The sequence below is a fragment of the Primulina huaijiensis genome, chromosome 6 (assembly GCF_012295235.1).
Source record: "Primulina huaijiensis isolate GDHJ02 chromosome 6, ASM1229523v2, whole genome shotgun sequence".
Lineage (NCBI taxonomy): Eukaryota > Viridiplantae > Streptophyta > Magnoliopsida > Lamiales > Gesneriaceae > Primulina > Primulina huaijiensis.
In genome coordinates, this window is record NC_133311.1 from 17,107,254 (window position 1) to 17,113,432 (window position 6,179).

The window sequence follows — 6,179 nt, forward strand, 5'->3', positions numbered from 1 at the left end:
ACCGCAACGAGTTGAAAAAATTCTTGAAAACCAGGAAGAAATTCTGGGAATATTAAATGATATTCAAACAAGAATTCAGAAACTAGAACAACAACCAGGTTCTAGTAAAAGAACTTCAGGAGGATGGTTACCACCATCATTTGGTACTGAACCTTTGTTACATCAACAAGGAAAGACCAGAGTGGTGTCAAAACCTTTGACTGAAGAAGAAAAGATGATCAATCTAATTAAGTCTGTCTCAGAAAAGAAATTAATCTGATGACAGCTCTAGAAAGGATTGGTCTGGAGGATCTACAAGAACTTGCGGAATCTTTCGCAAATCTCAAAGTTGTAGATCTAAAGATGAACACAGCAGGAGGTGAAACACCTGCTATAACTTGGTCATCTTCACAGGAACCACCAAGGAAAAGTGTGGGATCTCAAAATATACACATGAGAGAATCTCAAACTGATTTCCATACTGGTGAAGGTTCACACCCTGCGGGAACAAGGACAAGGAGAAATCAAATTCCCTTGCACCAAACCCCATATGGGAAAACTGTTTTAGATCATATACATCCTTACGGGGTTATGCTTAACCTTGATGTATTAGATTTCAAAAACAGAGAAGAACTCATAGATGATTGGACATCTGCTATGAGAATTGCAGCAGGAACACTTGATCTCAATAGAGAATGATTCATTAAACTCCTAGAAATGAGTCTTATGGGATCAGTGAAAATTGCTTGGGACATGACTTCGGTGGAAGCTAAAGAGTCGGTCCTAGCCGGAGAATCTCTAAGCGAGATAGCCGGAAGAATGGCTACCCTATTTAAAGCACAATTTATAGGGGTGGACTACTTTAATAGTCAAGACACAGAGAAGAGGAAAAAATATACTCAAGCTCTGTATAGTCTTGAATTACATGATATATGTTTAGTGGATGAATACATTATGTTATTCACTAAATATAGATGGAATTCAGGAGTCGAAGAAGATACAGCTATGCAACTTTTCTTCGCAAAAATGCCAAGTCCCTAGAGAGAAATGCTCATAAGGGAATATGTACCTGGAAATCCAGATACATTGGCACGAAGAGCTTCTTTCCTTAAAGGAAAATTGGCGGAATGGTGCCATTTGGCAGCATTACAAAAGAATTACAAACGATTAAGGGGTATTAACAAATTGTACTCCTTTGTGTTGTAAGGAAAATGATCTTCCAACAATTATTGGAAGTAAAACACAAAAGCATAAAAAGAAAAGTTTCAGGACTCATCCTTATGCTAGAAGTGGAAGAAGTTCTTGGAAACCAAGAACAGTATGGTCTAGACAAAAAGCCAGATCTTATAAATCTGGACAAAGAAGCGGACCATCAAGGAGTAGGATATCCTCCCAAGCATCGAGTACATCTCGAAGTACTAGAAGAACACCTACAAAGAAAAATTTCAGAAGAGCTCATACACGAGCTAATGAAAGTTTTAAGGATTGTAATTGCTGGACATGTGGAGCAAGAGGTCATATCTCGACTAACTATCCAGAAAATGAAAAAAGAGGTATCAAACGCTTCGATCCAACTCCGGATATTGAAGAAGCATTTTATTACTAAGATCTTATTCAGGTATACCGATTTGAGGACATTGCCTCAGATGAAAGTATATATGAAGAAGAAGAAGTCCTAAGTCAGGAAGAATCCGATGGAACTGAATCGGAATCTGACTGAAAACGAGGTGTTTCGACACGAAACACATGAGGATTTGTCTGGGTTCTTTAGTCAGACAACAATATCTCATAACATGGTCCAAAGGATCATGAAAGAAAATCCTAGTCTACAGAGATATCAAGGATTCTCTGCAGGACAGGTAGAAAAATTCTTAGGAAATCTTGGCCTAAGAAATAGAAAGCATCATCTGATCTATAAAGTTTCCAGAAGGGAAATGGCAATCCCAATGGAACTTACTGGAAATAGAATGGAAATGCAATTAATTCCTTCTGAGGAAATAAAGGAGGAATTACAAAAACTCAAGATCGAAGTAGCAAGGACTATGTCCAGGATTCATATTGGACCAATCCAGATTATGATAAAAGCTACTTTCAAAGAAGGTATTGATTCACCCATTGATATTGCTATATGCGATAAAAGAATGGGGAACCTTCAAGATTCAGTACTGGGAACTATCTCAGGAAATCTCTGTGCAGGCAAAATTGTAGGAGTAATCTATCTAAGGATACCCTACAACCTGGCAGATCGAGATTTTAGTCGAGCCTTGACATTGCATCAAAATTTCAATGAAAAAAGACTGATGAAGGAAGGTAATATACCATATTCTATTACCTATCAAATCTCATATGCTTTATCTAATACACATCATTCAGAGTTGTTTATTAGAAATGAGTTTATTGAGATACCAGAAATATTCGGAAAAGTTGCTCAGGCAATTTATCCGGAACGAATTGAATTTCCTGTAATACAGGAAACGGATATCCAAATACAAGACAAACCGATCCTACAAAGGAATCAGAGTCTTAGATTGGAATCAAGAAGACTATCTTTTCAAGGAGATAGAATAACAAGCTACAGATGGGGAAAAACCCATGTCCAAGAAACCCAACATGAGCTAAAAAATTTTTCAACAATAGGAAAACTTAGATGCCCAGAAGGGTGGAAGGAAGTCGAAATAGTATTTGATATTACGAAACAAAGGAATCAATTTCTTTGTAATACCATATACTATTTAGAACAACCTATGATAGGAACTTACCAAGGAATGATCCAAGTTGGAGAATTGGAAGTTCATATCACAGGAATTCCAGGAAAAGAATCAGATCAACTGATTCTTGGACTAGAGTTTCTTGAGGAACATAAACCTTGGAAACGTCTAGAGTATGGAATGAAGTTTATGGCAGAAGATAAGATGTGGAAAATCCAATGACCACAAGTCCATTCTCCATATACATACTAGTAGGAATGTTATATGAACAATATAAGGCAGAATATTTTGCTGCTTATATTGATTCAGGTGCTGGCATTTGTACAGCAAAACGAGGAGTTTTTCCAAATAATTTGGAAAAAGAATTACCAAAGATTGCTGGAAGAGATTTTTCCAGAAGAATCTTAATCTTATGTAAAGGGATTAAGATGACTGAAATAATGATTGGAGGTGCTGGGCAAACACCTTGGTACAAGGTGAAAACACCACCAATTTATTTTCATGATACATGAGCTGACATTTTACTAGGAAACAATTTCCTACAAATGTTCAAATCCTATACTCAAGAAAATGAGACTAGAAGATTGGTGTTTACAACTCCTTGTAATCACAAAATCATAGTCCAGAGACTAAGAGAGACATTTTACAGAAAATTGCCGATCCATTTTCGCATCAAGCATGGTGATTCAGGACAACTTCTGAACCCAAAAATGAAAGATTCTAGAAGGTTTGGGGAAACAATGTTCCAGTTGAGAGCAGATAAAACGCTCCAACCAGAAGATATGGAATACCTGAAGATAACTCTACATCAGAATGAAGTAGAGTTTGAATCTAAGGTATCCTTAGAGGATGTCAAGAAAAGGATCAAAGAAAATTACAATGAAGATCCTTTGACATGGTGGGACAGAAATCAACTCAAAGCTTGCCTTAAAATTAAGGAAGGCAAAGAGTATGAATTTGTCCGTTGCAAGCCTATCCCAATGAATATTATTGATCAAAGGGATATGCAGATTATAATCAAGGAACATTTAGACCTTGGTTTAATCAAAGCAGGAATGTCACCATATAGTAGTCCAGGTTTTCTGGTAAGAAATCATGGTGAGATAAAACGAGAAAAACCCAGATTAGTTATTAATTATCAAGAAATTAATAAGATTCTGGAGTTTGATGGGTATTTTATACCTAGTAGAGAACATCTAATAAGTTGCATACGCAATGCTAAGATATTCTCTAAGTTCGATTGTAAGTCCGGATTTTATCAGATTCGGATGCAAGAAGAAAGCAAGAAATTTACAGCTTTCTCTACACCTCAGGGACATTATATTTGGGAAGTATTACCAATGGGATTGGCTAATTCACCCCAGATATTTCAAAGAAAGATGGATAATCTTTTTAAAGATTATTTTAAATTTATGTTTGTTTATATTGATGATGTTTTAATAGCATCTAAAGATATGAATGAACATGTTAAGCATTTGGAGATTTTCTCCAATGTTTGTAAAAAAGAAGGACTGGTCTTATCTGAGAAGAAAGCAATCATTGCAACAAGGAAGATTGAATTCCTCGGAATTGAAATCGATGAATCAGGAATTATTCTGCAAGAACACATAGTGGAAAAAGTGCAGAATTTTCCAGAAAGTCTCAAAGACAAGAAGCAACTTCAAAGTTTTTTAGGAGTTGTTAATTTTGCTGGGATGTTTATTAAAAACCTAGCAAAACACAGGAAAGTGTTCAGTCCATTATTGAAAAAATATGCTAAATTTATATGGACGGATGAACACACAAAAGGTCTATGCCAATTAAAAGAGATTTGTAAGAATCTTCCAAAAATGGCTATTCCTCAAGATGAGGATAATCTGGTATTGTATACCGATGCCAGTGATCATTGGTGGGCAGCAGTTCTTACTAAGCTCACACCAGAGGGAGAACAACCATGCAGATATTGTAGCGGTTTATTCTCAGATGCAGAAGCCATAAGATGGCATATCAACGAGAAGGAATTTTATGCAGTAAAAAGGGCTTTTGAAAAATGGCCATTATTTTTACTTGCAAAGAAATTCACTTTGAAAGTTGATAACACACAGGTGAAAGCCTTCTTAAGGAATAGAATTGAATCTAAACCTGAGAAGGCCAGATTATTAAGATGGCAAGCATTATGTCAAAATTATATTTTTGATATTATGATAATTAAATCTCATTAAAACATTCTTGCAGATTTTTTAACAAGAGATGGATATCATTGACATTGATGTTATTATCAAGATGCAGAGGCATTTGAGGGAACACCTTGAAATGCTTCAAACCGAGTTCAACAAGTTGGCCGTAAACGCAGAAGTTGCGGGAAGGCTACAACAAGCCGATAAGAGAATTGTCTCTGATCGAATTACATGATGTTTACAGGCAGACACTCAGTTATGGTCTGTAATGCAAAGGCCTATCCTCCAAGGCATTGAGAAATAATTGGTTTCCCAAATGGAGAGTTTTCGAGTACAGGACTCTATACCTGTAGCGGGGGATTCAAATACCCATTGCACAAGTGTTAAGTCGGGATCATCTATAGATGAGTCGGCTAAAACAAAAATTGAGACTCCAGATCCTTATCTCGAGTCCTCAAGTCAACCCTTAACCTCGGGGATTGAAGAGGGAGAGATCAACCTTAGGCCTCGTACTGACAAAGGCAAAACTAAGGTTCGTACTAATGAAACTACAATTTCTCCATTTCAGGTTTACCAACAGAATGGGGAGAAATTAAACACAAGAATTGGCATCAACCCAGCCATGGGTCGAGTTGATGTTGCAGGAAAAGATCCTAGGAGATGGATGAAAGAAAATTCATATCCAAAAGAGGTTAAAGCCTGGTATGAATTTGGGGCTCTTGCCTCAGTTTATACTACTTCGCCCAGCTTCCCAGAAATATCAGCATTACCAAAATGGATTCAGGAAGCTGTTCATGAGACTTGGGCAAATAATGATCATTTGTCCAGAGGAGATGTTTTGGAGCTATACTTTTTCAGTGCAGCACCAGAAACAGCAGGAAAAGGCTCACACGAAGCCTTTCATTTTATCAAGCTAAGGAGGCCAGACGTGAATTCTCAAAAATTTATAAAAGATCCTCCTACAAATGAAACCCCCTTAGTCTCTTCATTTAATGAGGATGACATATCTACCAGGAGAGCATGGGGTATTTGGGTCTGTCTCACGGAGATGGACAAAGTCAAGTTTCCATTTAAAATTTACCAAAATTCTTTAAATGGATCATTCCTGTTAACCACTATGACAGGGAAAACTACAAGCTTTGCAGAAGACCTATTCGAAAAGAAAAGAAATCTTCTGTGGAACAGCAAGCTACCGGCAAGTAAAGAGACTCGCCGAAAGTTGTGTAATATGGCACACATAGGAAGATGGTCAGAAAACATCTGCCCTGAATGCCAGAATCAGAAAGAACCGGAATTCGGTAAAGGTTTCAAATCGAGATCTGATCGGAAACATTTT